Source organism: Heloderma suspectum, chromosome 8 (genome assembly GCF_057233095.1).
Source record: "Heloderma suspectum isolate Gila_16-S chromosome 8, 16-S_ref, whole genome shotgun sequence".
Lineage (NCBI taxonomy): Eukaryota > Metazoa > Chordata > Lepidosauria > Squamata > Helodermatidae > Heloderma > Heloderma suspectum.
In genome coordinates this window covers 12,978,477-12,996,985 of record NC_139465.1, presented here as the reverse complement: position 1 = coordinate 12,996,985, position 18,509 = coordinate 12,978,477, and positions in this window count along the sequence as shown.

Here is an 18,509-nt window from a genome sequence, read left to right as displayed (position 1 = left end):
CAGGTGTGTTAATAAATAAACTTCCATCAGTATCCAGGTGACATATTGTGTACAGAGAGAAAGAGACCTGCAGAAATTCAGGAAAGAAAAACAAGTCAGGTTTTCAAAATATTCAGTACCACCACAAGGGGGCATCCAGAACTCAGAGCTGAATGCTAGTGACTGACTGAGTGAACTAGATTTAGTTTCATTTTTGAAGGCACAGATATGGCACGATCCATTCCATGGAACACGTCTGAGCTTTCCATAGCCACAGGCCTTGTTCAAGTAGAAAAGAGAGTAGAATTCCATCTTGTTCATTTGATAGAAATAAATATTATTTATTTATTTAAAACATTTGCATCCCATCCTATATCATTAAGATCTCAGGGCGGCGTACAGACAAAATCAATTTAAACAGTATAAAAATAAATAACTTAAACAGCTAAAACATATTAAACCATTAAACAAGCTAATACCAATTAAAATCTAAAACAATAAAACAGTTAAAACAGTGTGCTACTTTAGGGAATAGAAACAGGACCTGGTTTGGATTAAGATGGCCTTAAACTGGATTGAACGTAGCTGTTATAAAAACATAAGATCCGTGCTGGATCAGACTAAAGTTCTCTGTTGTCCAGCACTCTGTTTGCACAGTAGACAACCAGATGCTTATGGAAAGCATGCAAGCTGGAACATGAGCACAATAGCATCGTCCTACTTGTGTTCTCCAGCAACTGGCATACAGAGGCATACAGCCTGTGATACTGGAGGTACTATATAGCCATTGTGGCTAGTAGCCATTGATAGTCTTCTCTTCCATGAATTAATCTAATCCCCAGCTGTCCAGGTTGGTGACCATCACTACATTTTATGATTGCAAATTCCATAGTTTATGCACTGTGTGAAGCCATAGTTCCTTTTATCTGTCCTGAATCTCCCACATTTTAGCTTCATGGGATGATTCCTGGCTCTGGTGTTATGAGAGAGGGAGAAAAACATCTCCCTATGCACTTTCTTCACATCATGCACAATTTTATACTCCTCTGTTATGTCCTCATTTAATCATCTGTTTTCTGCACTGAAGAGAGGAGCAAAGAATTCATTCATCTTCTCTGCAATCTCCTTATCCTCCTTTAATATTCCTTTAACTCTTTTGTCTTTCAGTGGTCCAACTGTCTCCCTAGTTGGGTTCCTGTTGCTGATATATTTAAAGAATTGTTTTTATTGTCGGCCTTAATGTTATTATTGATATGCTCCTCAAAATCTTTTTTTTTCTGCATCCCTTATTATCTGCTTGCATTTCCTTCATCCAAGTTTGTGTTCCTTTTTGTTTGCCTCATTTGGACAAGACTTCCATTTCCTGAAGGATGCCTTTTCTCTAATAGTTTTCTTGACAGTATTTGTTACCCATTCTGGCGACCAGTTGGACTTTGTGCTGCCTTTCCTGAATTGTGGTATACATTCTAGCTGAGCTTCTTTTATTGTGGTTTTGAATAACTCCCCAACCATCCTGGAGATATTTTGACCCTCTTGACATCTTGAAGTTTTCTCTTTTGAAGTCAAATAAGACTTTGTTAGACTTCCTTAGCAATTTTCCACTTACATATATGTACCTTAAATTTGACAGCACTGTGGTCAATTTCCAATCATTTCAACATGCACATCTTCCACTAAGTCCTGGGCACCACTTAGGATTAAGTCCAAGGTCGCCCTGCCCCTACTTGGTTTCATGACCAAGTGTTCAAGGGCACAGTTGTTTAGGGAATTAAGAAATGTTACCTCCCTGAGCATTTTAGGGTGCATGTTTAGACAGAAAAGAAGTCCTACAACTCCCAGCATTCTCCAGCCAGCCATGAAGGCCTTTTTTCTGTCTAAAAATGCGCAGGATTGCACCCTTAGTCAGGGGAACAATAGGCAGCCCCACATACAGCGCATTACAGTACTCCAGCCTGGGCATCACGCATGCATGGATGACTGAGGCAAGGCCCGTCCTCTCCAGATAGGCCTGCATACCAGTCTGAGCTGGTAAAACACACGCCTGGACATTGCAGCCACCTGGGCTTCCCCAGTTAGTTCAGAGTCCAGGAAGACTCCCAGACTGCGCACTTTAACCCCCATCGAAGACCACTTGTAAACCTCCATCCAGAGTAGTTATTTTCCCAACCCACAGTACCTCCATCTTGTCTGGATTAAGTTTCAACTTGTTCACCATCATCCATCCCAAAACAGCCTCCAGACACTGGTTCAAGGGATCCACATCCTTGGGAGTGGAGGGATGTCTCAGAAATGCCTGGCTAATCTTGGGGGCTGTAGCCCATTCTGTCCTCCCCACTTCTGGTGTCATATATATATATATATATATATATATACACACACACACACACACACACACACACATACATACACCACACACACACACATATATGGGTAATGTTTATGAACAAATAAAAAATAAAAGAATATTTGGGTGTGCTGAACAGGGCATAGGTCAGGCCTGTACAAGTAGTAACCCACTGAGCAGAATGGATTATGGTCTGCTAGGCTGTCAAGGGCCCCTACAGCAAGCAAAAACTGGAGGTTTATTAACCCCCTGGTGAGTCACTGTATATGATCAGTAGGCTGTGTCTTGCTTGTAAGCTGTGTTGGGTCACAATCTGTGCTGGTCTGACATCGGTTCTAGAGCAGGGGTGGGGACACTGTGCCCCTTCAGATGTTGTTGGACTCCAGATCCCATCAGACCCAGCCAATGGCCAGGGATTATGGGAGTTGTAGTTCAACAACTTCTGGAGGGCCACAGGTTTCCCCCTCCTGTTCTAGAGTGATGGTGAAGGAGGTGCAGTTACCAAGAACAAAGGTTCTCAAAGCAAGTATTTTTGGAGAATTTTGCAGTATTCGCTGGACATTGGCTAGTAAACATGTAAAGTTGGCTTTTGTTTGAGCACCAGGTAACTAACTAGCACCCACTCACCAATTTTGAAAGCACTCACTCACGTTATTATTATCATCATTATTTATATATTTGATTTGTACCCTATCTTTTAACCAAGGAAATGGTACTCAAGGTGGCTTATAATCATGAACTAAAATATATTAAAATAAAAACTTGATTAAAACACTAATAAAACAAATACATTAAAACACAATTAAAAACATAGCGGAATAAAAACAGAACCCAACCCAACAGATTAATTTATATATCTATGGCCTGCTTGAATAAAAATACCTTTGCCTGCTGACAGAAGGACTGCAGAGAAGGGGCCCACCTAGCCTTCCCCAGCAGGGAATTCCTCAGCCTGGGAGCAGCCACTGAGAAGGCCCTCTCTTGTATCAATGTCCAAAGAATAGGTGCAAGAGGAAGGAGAGGCAAATTACTTTTTAAAAAGCACTGGAACTGGAACTTCAGTCATTCATCCTTAACTAGCTCTGCAACTGAACTTTCAGGACCTAGTCACAACCTTAGCTTGCGTTTAAGGTACGTGAGACACACAATAGAAATTTTACCTGTGTACCCTCTTCATCCAAAATAATGGTGTATGCTGTTTCCTGTGAGTCAAGTCACTAAGCCCATAATATACAAGTATTTGAAAGTTACACCAGAAGTGATCTAATTTCAGTCCAGACGATTGAATTAAATCCACATAATTTGTTCCTCACCATTTATGCTTCAGGAAGCAAAAAATAAATAAAAATCCTAAACTGGCTCAGTGTTAAAATTATTTCCTGTCTGGTCTCAGCCATTTATGACTGCAAAACAGAAATGTCAGGGTAATATTCATTACCACATTTTGCTCCTCTATCCAAAAGCAAGCAAACAAAAATTAAAAAGCGTCGTGCACAGTACATAAGAAGAGCCAGGCTGGCTCAGATCAAGAGTCCATCTCGTTCAGCAGTGCCGGCCTATCCATATTAACCCTGAAGCAAAATCCTACTAAATTCATCTGGACTTACTCTTAAGTAACTGTGCATAGGATTACCACTTTAGGCTAATTCATACTAGTCCCCTGGCAGCTGTGCTCGCTCCTGCTTTTCAGGGCCCTTGGTGCCTCCCCCCTCCCCCAGCACTGAGTCCACCTTCTCACCACCATTGTCACCAGCTGCTATTGCTCCTCATCCTTTTTCCATCATTGCTGCCACTTGCTTGCACAAGACAGCATGTGAGCAACTAGACACTGCATCCACTGCTCCTCCTTCTCACCACCATTGTTGTCTGGGCCAGAGCAAGAGGCAGATGAACAAGCAGGTTGCCATGGTGAATGGGAGGAGCAAGTCCAAGGAGCTCTTGTCAGTGGGTCCCCATTGGGATGAGGGCCCTTGGCGGGTGCCCCACCATACCTACCCTTGACACTGGCCCTGCCTGGCATGACAGAGATAACATAGATAATTAATTTAGTGAATTAATCAGTTTGTTTATTTATATTTGTCATTACAACATCCTGCCTTTTTTCCTCTCGCAATGAACCCAAGGTGGCTTACGTGGTCCTCCTCCTCTCCATTTTATCCCCACTACAACCCTGTGAGGTAGGTTAGGCTGAGAGTCAGTGACTGGCCCAAAGTCACCCAGTGAACTTCATGGCCTAGTGGGGACTAGAACCCGGATCTCTCAAATCCCAGTCGAACACTCTAACCACTACACCACACTGGCATTGATTGAAAACATTTTGATCAATGACAAGAGTGACCCCAATTAATTGGTCATCAGTCTTTTGAGAATATAATTGTTACTTTAAGGACATATACAAATCTGCAGGTGGTAAGTGCCATCTTAAGATGCATTCTAGTCTGCACAACGGGAAATGAGGAACGTTTCTTGTAAAACGATGCCTGCAGGTACAACTCACATGTGCATGATCTTCCCCCCTTTAGGACTATTTTTTCCATTGCAGATTCATGGAGATCTATTTCATTTCATTTTTTACATTTCTTTATTGTCCAATAACCAAAGCTCTCTGGGCAGTTCACAAAGTGATAAAACATAATATAAAACCTTTAACATAAAAAATGCAAAACAATTTGAAACAGTTAAAAACAATTCACAATAAAACTACCAGGACCTGATAAAAAATAACATTTAAAAGCTCCATCATATGCCATCAAATGCCCGAGAGTAAAGTCTTAAGCTGGCACTAAAAAGATGACAATGTTGGCACCAGGCAGACCTCACTGGGGAGAGCATTCCCTTGTTGCCATCCTCCAAATTTCCCTGGGAGGAAGAACATAAGAACGTAAGAAGAGCCATGCTGGATCAGACCAAAGGTCCATCTATTCCAGCATTCTGTTCACACAGTGGCCAATCAGTGTCGAGCAGGAACCCACAAGCAGGACACGGGTGCAGCACTTGGAGGAGGCCCTCAGATGTTGATCGTAGATCTATCAGCTCAATTAATCAATTCAATTAAATTCATATGATTGATTGGCCAAGATTATTTAAGTGAGATATTATTTATATTGTAGACTGATAAGTAGCCACTCACCTGTTCACCTGTGGTGAATCAGAACTGCTTCCAAACGACCAAGTGGAAAAGCCTTTGTAAACTGGCCGAGAATAGGTTTCAGCCACAAACAATTAACACTGGAACGCATAGTCAGGCTCATTGGTGGTACAAATTGTTACGAGCTAGTAACTTTAAAGGGCTGATTTACAAGGCTGCTTTTATATGTATACGATGAGCTCAGGACAGCCACTTATACAGCTCCAAAAAAGAGCCCATGCATCACCAAAAAGGAAAAAAGAAGACACCTATTTGCACAACATTTGCATATGCCAATGTATATGTATAGATGCATGTTTAGAAATTGTTATAATTTAAAGAGAAACGTAGTACATCTCACCACAGCGCGGAAAACTGAGACCAGGTGTCCTGTGTGACTTGCTCAGTTTGATGTCCAGGTGCTGTTGATGGGCAACTTCAAGGCCCCCTCTAATTTCCCTTCTGATGGTTCTTTATCTTTAAACTGGATTTGGACTGAACAGCCCTTCCAATAGAGGCCACCTTCAAAATAGAGGGCAGTCCTCTATAAAAGAGGACACATTGCTACCACCATCATGCAAGCTGAAATTCTAGAAGAGATACCAGGACTCAAGTCTATCTGAAAGTTGCAGCCTCTTGTTTAGAAGCTGTTCAACGAACCACTCTTAGCAGGGGTGGGCGACCTTTTTGCACCCATGGGCCACCCGTGGTAATGGGTGGTGGGTGCACCTGAAGCTGGCAGTGGATGAGTCCTGGGCTGGCTGTGGATGTAGTCAGGGCCAACATACCTTTTGCCTCTCTCTCTCTCACACTCACACACACACACACACACACACACTCTCTCTCTCTCTCTCTCTTTCTCACACACACACACGCACACACACACAGCTTCCCCCTCGCTCACTCTGACTCAAATGGGCAGACAGGCACACACACTTTTCCACCCCCAAACATCTCAGCACATGGGGATAGGGGGAGTTCAAAACCTCTCCGCTGTGTGTGCTGAGATTGCATCACGCCTCTCCCCTTAGTGCCAATCATCTGGGCAGGTGGCGTAGAGGCACCATTTAAATGAGGAGGATGGCACAGAAGGAGAATACATACCCCATCTTCCTCATTTAAAGCACGTCCACCCACCTACCACCAAACAGTGGTGCAGTGGACCGGCCAGAGCACAATTGTGCTGAAGAGGATGGTGCACAGAGAGTCGTCCCCATGCACTGTCCTCCCCATTTAAATCACAGGAGTTTGATGGTACTGGAGAAGGTGGTGCACAGGGGTGGTTCTTTCTGCATATCATCCTCTCCAGCATAATTGTGGCAAAGCTGGCAACGTTTGGCAGCAGGGAAGGTTTGCCTGACCTGCCACAGGCCACTCCGAAGGCCTCTGTGCCTGCGTGCGGACCATATGCCAGAGGTTCCCATAGTGCTGACTCCATGTTCCTGTAAGCCCTTGGGCAAGACACCCTCACTGGGGCCCTTCCCTCAGTCAGTCTAGCACCATCATGTCACCAGCTGCTACTGCTCTGCATCCTTTCTCATCAACTTTCTCATCATGCTACTACCCGCTTGCTTGCCAGGCAGAGAGCTAGTGAGCGTCTGTTGTTCCTCCTTCTCACCACCACAGCTGTCTGGGCCAGAGTGAGAGGCAGGTGAACAAGCGGGGGGGGGGGGGTTCTCCTCGACAACAGAAGGAGAAGCGAATGGAGGATTACCCAGATTTTTTTCAAAGGATCAGATTTGGTGCGCTTTGGTCCACACAGGGCTCCACCACGAGTGCATCGCACCGGTATAAGTCGCTTCACAGAACATACTTCTGGGTGGGGTGGGGTGGGGTGGGGGTTGGAGTGAACATCCTCTGACTGGCAGGGACTGCTCAGCCAATAAGAGAGGCTTCCCCCCCACCATCCAGGCTCCCCCCTTTCTCCTTTGATAAGATCACTCTCCTCTCTCCTCTGGCAATACGGCAATGGCGGACGCCATTACCATATCATGGGAAAAAACACAGACGCAAATGGCGTATTGGACACCACTTGCAGCCATAAAGTGCTGTTTTTACCTAAATGGAGCTGTAAATGGCTGCAACTAGGTTAAACTAAGGGCTTTACGGTCGCAAGTGGTCGTATTTGAGGCTGTATTCCTCCCAGCAATACGGAACTGGTGTGCGGCTCCGCAGAATCATCCCGACGCGGAGCCACTCCGGAGGATTCCGGGAGGAAGGAATGGATTGCCTCCCCCCCAGGCGGATTCCCCTATGGACTGGAAGGTAGGGAATCCACCCATCCCTAGGTATGACTGGTATAATGATTAAGGTCATTTAGACTAAGGGCTTATTCACCCACAGCTTTTATCCTGCTATTGAGATTGCTCACTTACGGAAGTTTGGAGGTCCTTTTCATGACATTGTCAACATTTGGGGCACATCCAGAGGTATTTCCTGGTTATTCCATCTCAAAATATCTGGAAATAATGGCTGCCTTTACACCAAAGAAAATCCCCGCAGTCCTCCCGTTGTGCAACCTTTCCGCATTTACAGCCGCGACCACATGATCGCTGAGATGGAAAGCATTTAATTTACAAGGTTCCATAGAACTCAATGAAACAGCACCATCTAGTGCTTGCTTTAACGGCGTAACGATCCAACTTAAACAGATAGTTCATTAGTTCCAGATCTTTTTGAGATGGAATAACCAGGAAATACCTCTGGATGTGCCCTGGAGGTTGATGACATCATGAAAAGGGCCCACAAACTTTGTAAGTGAGCAATCTCAATAGCAAGATAAAAGCACCGGGTGAAGGAGACCAATGAACTCTCTAAGTTGGACTGTTACACTATTAAAACAGCCACTAGATAGAGATGTTTCAGTGATTTCTATGGAACTTGAAAATAAAAACTTCCCCTCGCAGCAAAACATGGTTGCCATCTGGAAAGGCTCCACAAAGGGACGACTATGGGTGTTTTCTTTAACGTAAAGGCAGCCCAAGAGTTCTGAATCTGTAGATCCAGAAGTTTTCCCTTTTGTCAACCATGTCAGTGTCTTTTGTTTATTCTATTGAAAGCAACTGTAAATCGGAAAGACTACGTGAAGGCGAGCTGAAATGTTTTGCAACAGGCTACTACAGTTTTTGGTAAGAATTGTAGATTTGTGGTTATGGAATCTTGTTCTTAGGTCCATTGTCGTTTTCCCTACATATTGCATATGACATCCATATATGAATTATACATAAACTTCAGCAAAAGCAGACCAAATATCCACATAAGTATCCATTCACAAGTGGCATCTCTATACCACCCACTGAGATGCTGAAAGCATTGTTAGGTCCTCAGTCCATTGCATTATAGCTAGCTTATTACATAGCATCCAGGGGAGATAAACAGGGCTCTTGTACAGGGCTTAAGTTGTGAAAGAAGAGATGCTGGGACTGACATCTGCCTAGAACAGTGTTCCCCAACCTGCTGTCCTCCAGAAGCGTTGGACTACAATTCCCATGGGAGTTGCAGCCCAAGTCCAACAAATCTGGAAGACACCTGGTTGGGGAATACTGGTCCAGAAGCTATACCATCTGGTAAGCAATCCTTGCCATCTAATCCCAGATCCATAAGGCCAAACATGAAACACTGTTCTACTATAATTTATCATATAATACTTGTTTCCAGAAAAAAGAAACTAGGCTATTTTGGAGGAGAACATGGCTTGTTCTGAATTTCTCCAAGTGTGTGTTTACAGAAGCTGCAGCTTGTGCAAAATGCTGCGGCCAGACTGATAACTGAAGGTCAGAATTCGGCCAGAAGGTCCGAACATGTAAGACCAACTCTGGCCCGCTTGCACTGGCTGCCTATATATCTTTGAGACTGATTAAAGGTGCTGGTTTTAACCTATAAAGCCTTACATGGCTTGGGACCACAACACCTGATGGAACACCTCTCCCGACACGGACCTACGTATACTACACTCAGCATCTAAGGCCCTCCTCCGGCTGTCTACACTGAGGGAAGCCCAGAAGATGGCGACAAGGGAGAGGGCTTTCTCAGTGGTGGCCCCCAAATTATGAAATGATCTCCCCAACGAGGCCTGCCTGGCACCAACATTATTATCTTTTCAGCTCCAGGTTAAGACCTTTCTCTTCTCCCAGGCATTCGGCAGCATATTAAGTTTTAATCAATCCTACAATGTCTTATCGTTATGGTTGTTTGCTTTTGAGATTGTTTGAAGTTGTTTTAGATATATATTTCTTTTGTCTGTTCATTTGTTTTTATGTAAATGATTTTACATAAATTTTACATATATCGTCTGTTCATGTGTTTTTATGTAAATGATTTTTAATCTCTGTATATTGTATTTTAAATGTTTTTAATCCTTGTAAACCGCCCAGAAAGCTTTGGCTATTGGGCAGTAGAGATGTAAATAACAACAACAACGACACTAAGGGAAAGACTGTACTGCTTTCAAATTTCAAAGAAACAGGTTCAGAAGCAATAGTTTGGGATTGTGGTTCTCAAACTGTCAGTCCCCTGTTGTCCCCCCGACCCCAAAGGGGGGTGGGGAAGAACCTCAGTTGGAGGGCAGTGGCAGCTGGTGCTCATTGGGGCTGGTGGGGCAGAGGGCAGACATTCAATATTGTACTGAGATTGTCGGAGGAGGGCAGGAGGGTATTGTGCGTGGCAATCAGCAATTGGAAATCAGCAATTGGAGCAAATGGAAATGGTTGTGGGGGATTTCTCTGCCACAAGTAGGTGGGGGACAGGCAGGGGGTCGCCCCCCCATTTGCCCCCAGTATAGAGCTGCCTCTGTTGGAGGGGGCATGAAGCTCCAGGGTGGAAAACAGCAGGCAAAGCTCCTCCAGCTTTGCAGCAGGCAAAGCTGGAGGAGGTGGTTTCCTCCTAGCAGCTGAGGCTTCACGTTACATCCAGCCCAACCTGCTGTGTTGATTGTGAAAGCTGCAGAGAGGCAGGGAGCATGTGGGAGCCTCCGTTTAGAGCAGCTCCTCCTTCCTAGTCCTGCCTCCTTCCCCGGCTGGGTGGCTTTTTAGAAGAAAGTTCTGAGCTGCCCTGTTCTCCTCTAATGCTAGTGTTGGATTTAGGTCAGAAGGCTTCAGACCAGGAATAGGCAATTTGTGTCCCTCCGGATGTTTTGGCCTACAACTTGCGTGATCCCTCACCATTAGCTATGCTGGCTAGGGCTGATGGAAGTTGTAGGCCAAAACATTGGGAGACCTACAAGTTGCCTATGCCTGGTCTGAAGCCTTCCCACCTAAATATGGGCCCTCTGCTTCAGACACATCAGTTTTAAGAACAGGAGCCCCCTGGTGGCCTGCACAGGTGGCGCAGCCCTGTGTGGGAATCCTGTATCCCCTGTTCAAGCAGGGGGCATCCACACGGGTGATGCCCTTCCACTGTCCAGGGCAAGGAAGGGTTCACGTGACCAGGCTTTTGCCTAGTCCCTCTGTCCTGGCTTCTCCTCTCTAGTCAGTTCCCTGCCTTCAGCCAAGAATGAGCTTTCCTTCATTGCTCTCCAGTCTCTGTTACTTACCTTACTAGACCTTTACTCTGCCAAACTCCATTACTTACTAGAGCTTTGGTCTTCCAGACTCTGTTATTTTTCTCTTTTCACTCTCCTTTAAAGAAGAAGGAGGAGGAAACAAAAAAAAGATTATACTCCTTTATCGTCTTTTCTGTCTTCTTTCTATCTGCTGCTCCTGGGCAGTTCTTCGCCTATGTGAGCAAGGGTTTCTGTGCTTGAAAAACAGAAAGGGGTGAGGCATATCCTCAAAAGCCAGCGTGGTGTAGTGGCAAGAGTGTTGGACTGAGAGTCAGGAGATCCGGGTTCTAGTCCCCACTCAGCCATGGAAGCTCACTGGGTGACTTTGGGCCAGTCACAGACTCTCAGCCCAACCCACCTCACAGGGTTGTTGTTATGAGGATAAAATGGAGGAGGAAGAGGAGGGCTATGTATGCCGCCTTGGGTTCCTTCAGGAGGAAAAAAGGTGGGATATAAATGTAATAAATACATACATACATAAAATGGGCCGGGGAAAAAACAGGATTTAAAACAGATCCCAACCCCGCCAAAGTAGCCAGGGTACTCCCTTATCATTCTAAGAGTCCTCAGGACCACCAGGGTAAAACCTTCGCTACTGGTGAAAGCCACCACGTCAGTGTCACCATGGAGGCACCAGGGTAACCCCCCTTCCTCCCAAGTGTCTGCCACCCATCCACCATTTTGAATCTCACCTGGAGATGCAGGATGATGTAGATAGCTTTGGAATCATACACGCCCATCTACCATAGCGAACTGCTGTTTACCAGTCACAGAAGCCACAAAGGGACCCCATAATGTCCGTAGAAGGGAAAGTGCTAGACAATGAAATAGGTGCTAGGCAAAACCACACCTTCTTCATGCTGTGAGAATTGGGTGGGAAAATTCATTCCACACAATAGAATTTCCACTCCTCCCCACAACCCCACCCAATTTTGCCCCCTGCACTGGTGCTGTCCTGCTGGTATAGGAGTTATGCTGGCACAACAGTGTCATTGCGTTGCCATAAATCCACCACACTGGTGTAATGTTTTGCTCCACAGGTGCAAGGGAATTTAATTGAGATCTGATGTTTTATCCTTGTCCAACTGGCATAAAAACACATATTTTGTGTAGAACTCTGCCATTTCTTTGGGGAATATTTTGCTTTCTACTTTCAAGAAAAAGGAACAATCTTTTTTCCCCCACTTAAGTAATAAAGTTTGCATTTTTCTTCTGGGAAAATTCCCAGTTACGTTTTGCCTCCTGATGGTTTCAGCATATGGTCTCCATTTTAACATACAGTCTCCAGACCTCTCAACATCTCGTTACACAGAATTGGGTTAAAAAGGCTGTACATTTTCATGCTTAAAGTAGTTTTATTTTAAACCTCCTTTCCTCCATAGGTTTCACTTGTGCTGAGTAAACTCTTGTTCTATAGCAGGTTGTAGCCTCCTCTATCCCACCATGGGGCTGCCTTTGAAAACAGTCTGCAAACTTCAGCTGGTCCAAAATAGGGCAGTGAGATTGTTAACGGGGACTGGCCAGCATGATCATATTATGTCAGTACTTCTTCATCTGCACTGGCTACCAGTCCATTTCTGCACCCAATTCATAGTGCTGGTATCAACCTACAAAGCCTTAGATGGCTTTGGGCCAGATTACCTGAAGGACTGTATCCTCCCATCTATACCTGCCCAGACCCTAAGATCTTCTTCAGAGGTCCTTCTCTGGGAGCCCTTACCAAATGAAGTGAGGTAGGTGGCTACTATGAAGAAGGACTTTTCAGTTGTGGAACCCTGGTTGTGGAATGAGCTCCCCAGAGAGGCTTGCCTGATGTCTAACACTGCAGTCTTTTCGGCTCCAGGTGAAGACCTTATTTTCCGAGGCATTTTTACTCTTTCAGTTTCTGTCATTTTTAAATACGTTACTGACTTTTAAAACTTTGCACTGCTGCTATGTTTTATTTTGGTTTTTATTTTGGTTTTATCCCATAGTTTTAAACTTGCATATTATGTTTTATGGTGTTGTATTTTTAATTTTAAAAATTGTTTAAATTGTTGTGAACCATTCAGAGATCTTCAGCTATTGGGTGATATAGAAATGTAATAAATAAACAAACAAACTTTAAGCTCTCAGAAAATGTTTCCTCTACCTACCTTCTAATAATGCGCTGAGGGGAAAAAGTGACATGCAGTTTTAAGTAGAATTTCTGTCCGGTAGGCACCTCCCCTAAAAAACAGACACTACCAGCATTACCTTCAGCAATTCTTGCTGCAGCAGCTTTCTAAAATGTTACCACCAAAGCAGCTTTTTAGCTGCAAGCAACATGGATTAATTTCTGCAAACAATACCAAAACATCAGCAGAATAAGCCAGGAACTCACAGAGAAAATGTATCACTAATAGATCCTACACCTCTTTTAGGCCTCACAGTGTTATACAATCTTTCTGTCATTTACCTGCACAGCAATGCTGTGAATTAAGTCATGGATATTGCTAAGATTGCAGTCATATATGCACATTTATGTGGTTGGCAGGAAATCCCACTGAATTTAGTAGGACCTGCTTCTTAGTAAGCATAGACAGGATGGGGCTGCAAAATCTGCTTTCTCTAGCAAAAAGGAACTGAGGATTTCCTAAACCAGTGGATGGAGTAAAGGTATCATTTTGTGTCATCTCTAAAAGGCAAACCAGGCTGGCAAAAGGTTGTGGAAAAATGCACTATAATTTTGCTGTTTTAAACATGCATGCCTCGCTCTTGACAGAATGTTGTTCATCAGTTGTTAAGTCGTGTCCGACTCTTTGTGACCCCATGGACCATAGCATGCCAGGCCTTCCTGTCCTCCGCTCTCTCCCAGAGTGTGCTCAAGTTCATATTCATTGCATCAGTGATGCTATCCAGCCATCTCATTCTCTGCCGTCCTCTTCTCCTTTTGCCTTCAGTCTTTCCCAGCATCAGGGTCTTTTCCAGGGAGTTTTCTCTTTGCATTAGGTGGCCAAAATATTTGAGCTTCAGCTTCAGTATCTGTCCTTCCAATGAGCACTCAGGGTTGATTTCCTTTAGAATGGACTGATTTGACCTCCTTGCAGTCCAGGGGACTCGTAGGAGTCTTCTCCAGCACCACAGTTCGAAAGCATCAATTCTTCGGCGCTCAGCCTTCCTTATAGTCCAGCTCTCACAGCCATACTGTGAGATGGGAAACTACTGGGAAAACCATAGCTTTGATTATACGGACCTTTGTCAGCAAGGTGATGTCTCTGCTTCTTACTATGCTGTCTAGGTTTGCCATAGCTTTCCTCCCAAGGAGCAAGCGTCTTTTAATTTCATGGCTACAGTCACTGTCTGCAGTGATCTTGGAGCCCAAGAAAATAAAATCTGTCACTGCTTCCATTTCTTCCCCTTCTATATGCCAGGAAGTGATGGGGCCAGATGCCATGATCTTCGTTTTTTTAATGTTGAGTTTCAAACCAGCTTTTGCACTCTCCTCTTTCACCCTCAACAAGAGGCTCTTTAGATCCTCTTCACTTTCTGCCATTAGGGTGGTATTGTCTGCGTATCTAAGGTTGTTGATAATCCTCCCGGCAATCTTAATTCCGACCTGTGATTCATCCAACCCGGTGTTTCCCATGATGTACTCTGCATATACGTTAAATAAGCTGGGCAACAATATACAGCCTTGTCGAACTCCTTTCCCAATTTTGAACCAATCAGTTGTTCCATGTCCGGTTCTTACTGTTGTTTCTTGACCCTCGTACAAGTTTCTCAGGAGACAGGTAAGGTGGTCTGGTACTCCCATCTCTTTCAGAATTTGCCACAGTTTGTTGTGATCCACACAATCAAAGGCTTTAGCGTAGTCACTGAAGCAGAAATAGACATTTTTCTGGAATTCTCTTGCTTTCTCCAAGATCCAGCGAATGTTGGCGATTTGATCTCTAGTTCCTCTGCCTCTTCGAAACCCCGCTTGTACTTCCGGTAGTTCTCGGTTCACATACTGCTGAAGCCTAGGATTTTGAGCATAACCTTGCTGGCATGTGAAATGAGCGCAATTGTACAGTAGTTTGAACACTCTTTGGCATTGCCCTTCTTTGGAATTGGAACGTAAACTGACCTTTTCCAGTCTTGTGGCCACTGTTGAGTGTTCCAAATTTGTTGGCATATTGAGTGCAGCACTTTAACAGCATCATCTTTTAGGATTTTAAATAGCTCAGCTGGAATACTGTCATCTCCGCTAGCTTTGTTAGTAATGCTTCCTAAGGCCCAATTGACTTCACTCTCTAGGATGTCCGGCTCAAGTTCAGTGACTGCACTATCATGGCTATCAAGGACATTCAGATCTTTCCTGTATAGTTCTTCTGTGTATTCTTGCCACCTCTTCTTAATCTCATCTGCTTCTGTTAGGTCCCTGCCTTCTTTGTCCTTTATCATGCCCGTCTTTGCGCAAAACGTTCCCTTGAGATCTCCGATTTTCTTGAAGAGATCCCTAGTCTTTCCCATTCTATTGTTTTCCTCGATTTCTTTGCATTGTTCATTTAAGAAGGCCTTCTTGTCTCTCCTTGCTATTCTCTGGAACTCTGCATTCGGTTAGATATATCTTCCCCTTTCTCCCTTGCTTTTCGCTTCCCTTCTTTCCTCAGCTACTTGTAAAGCCTCATCAGACAGCCACTTGGCTTTCTTGTATTTCTTTTTCTTTGGGATGGATTTCGTTGCTGCCTCCTGAACAATGTTACGGACCTCCGTCCATAGTTCCTCAGGCACTCTGTCTATCAGGTCTAATCCCTGAAATCTATTCCTCACCTCCACTGTATATTCATAAGGGATATGATTTAGGTTATACCTGAATGGTTTAGTGGTTTTCCCTACGTTCTTCAATTTAAGCCGAAATTTTGCAACAAGAAGCTCATGATCTGAGCCACAGTCAGCTCCAGGTCTTGTTTTTACTGACTGTATGGAGCTTCTCCATCTTTGGCTGCAATGTACATAATCAATCTGATTTCAATATTGACCATCTGGTGATGTCCATGTGTAAAGTCGCCTCTTGTGCTGTTGGAAAAGAGTGTTTGCTATGATCAGCATGTTCTCTGGGCAAAACTCTATTAGCCTTTGTCCTGCTTCATTTTGTACACCAAGGCCATGCTTGACTGTTATCCCGGTGATTTCTTGACTTCCTACTTTGGCATTCCAATCCCCTATGATGAAAAGGATATCTTTTTTGGGTGTTAGTTCTAGAAGGTGTTGTAGGTCTTCATAGAACCGATCAACCTCAGCTTCTTCGGCCTCAGTGGTTGGGGCATAGACTTGAATTATTGTGATGTTGAATGGTTTGCCTTGGATTCGTACTGAGATCATTCTATCATTTTCGAGATTGTAGCCCAGTACTGCTTTTCCCACCCTTTTATTGACTATGAGTGCTACTCCATTTCTTCTAAGGGATTCTTGCCCACAGTAGTAGATATAATGGTCACCTGAATTAAATTCGCCCATGCTTGTCCATTTTAGTTCGCTGATTCCCAAGATGTCGATGTTCAGTCTTGCCATCTCATGTTTGACCACCTCCAGCTTACCTTGATTCATTGATCTTACATTCCAGGTTCCTAAACATTATTGTTCTTTACAGCATTGGATTTTCTTTTCACCACCAGACACATCCACAGCTAAGTGTCCTTTCGGCTTTGGTCCAGCTGCTTCACTCTTTCTGGTACTACTTGGAAATACCCTCTGCTCTTCCCCAGTAGTATATTGAACACCTTCCAACCTGAGGGTCTCATCTTCCGGTGTCATATCTTTTAGCCTTGTGATACGTTCCATGGGGTTTTCTTGGCAAGAATACTGGAGTGGGTTGCCATTTCCTTCTCCAGTGGACCACATTTTGTCTGAACTCTCTGCCATGACTTGTCCGTCTTGGGTGGCTGTGCATGGCATAGCTTATGGCTTCACTGAGTTACGCAAGCCCCTTTGCCACAACAAGGCAGTGATCCATGAAGGGGTCTTGACAGAATGCATAGTCCTAAAGATAAAGTTATGTTGTGTAGGTAGAAGGAATGACTAAAGAATCAGCAGGCCTCAAACACAACTGTTCTTAAATTCAGCACACACAGAAGTGACAACTTAGCAGAAGTTAACTGTAGCTATGCCACTGTTGCTACGCCCAGCTCTACAGGAGCTGCCAAGGTTCAAAACAATAACTAAGCCAGAGTACCCACCCCCCAGGATACATAAGATTCCTCCCCCGTTAGCTATCATAGTCTTCCAACCAAAAAGGAGGTACCCTTTCAGTAGCTGCTGTAGGTAGGGAAGGAGTATTGCTCCCATCACTTAGTGGTTCTGTTGCTTCAGCTGGCGGTGAGAGAAACACATCAGTTCCAGATAAATCTTCAGCAGCTACCTCTGCTGATGACAACCCACGCTGGCCAGAATGCCTTCTCAACTGGTCAACATGGTGATACCACACTGACCCATCTCCACACTGCACCTTGTATGACACAGGTCCAGTGACCTCAATGATAGAGGAAGGAACCCACCTCAGTCCAGCACCATAGTTCCTAGCAAACACCTGATCTCGTGGGGCAAATGAACAGAGAGTAGGAGTTGAGAAGGCAGCAGCTAGAGCTTGCTCCCATTTGCTTTGTAAGTCTTCAGCTAATTCTGGGTGGAGACAGTCAAGGCAAGTTTTTAGATGTTGCCCCATAAGTAACTCTGCAGGACTGACTCCTGTTGTTGCCCAAGGAGTAACATGTTGAGCAATGAGAAACCTGGCAAGGTGTGTTGGCCAGCCTCCTCCCGCAATGTGCTTCAGGGCATCTTTTGTTGTCTGCACTATCTGTTCAGCTTGGCCATTTGCTTGGGGATGACGAGGTGCAATGGTGACAGCCTGAATAAAGTTCTTGTCCACAAATGTTTTAAATTCAGCAGATGTAAAAGCAGTCCCATTGTCTGAGACTATAGCATCAGGCAACCCATGGGTTGGAAATAAGTGGCGCAGTGCTGTGATGGTTGCAGCTGCTGTTTGTAAAGGTACTAAGACTATTTCAAGCCACTTTGAGTAAGAATCTGCCACAACCACGAGGTATTTTTTCCTTGAAATGGTCCTGCAAAATCAATATGGATTCTTGACCAAGACTTCTTGGTCACTTTCCATGGAAAGATAGGTTCCCTTGGTGGATTGTGCCTAGTGGCTTGAGAAGTACTGCACTCATTTATAGTTTTTTCAATATCTGAGTCAATCCCAAGCCACCAGACATAGCTCTTGGCCAATGCTTTCATGAAAATGATCCCTGGATGAGCTGCATGCAGCGTGGTCAAGATGGTTTGATGACACTTATCTGGAATAACAGCACAGTTTCCCCATAGCAGACATCCCTTATGGGCAGACATCTCATGCTGACATAGTTTGGATGGCTTACATTTCTCTGGCAGTTCCTCATCTGGCCATCCCCTCCATACCCAGTTTAAAACACCAGCCAGTACAGGATCTTGAGCAGTCAGCCTAGCAATTTGATCAGCCTGAAGAGGTGGGTCAGGAAGGACTTTGAGGACTTCCAGTG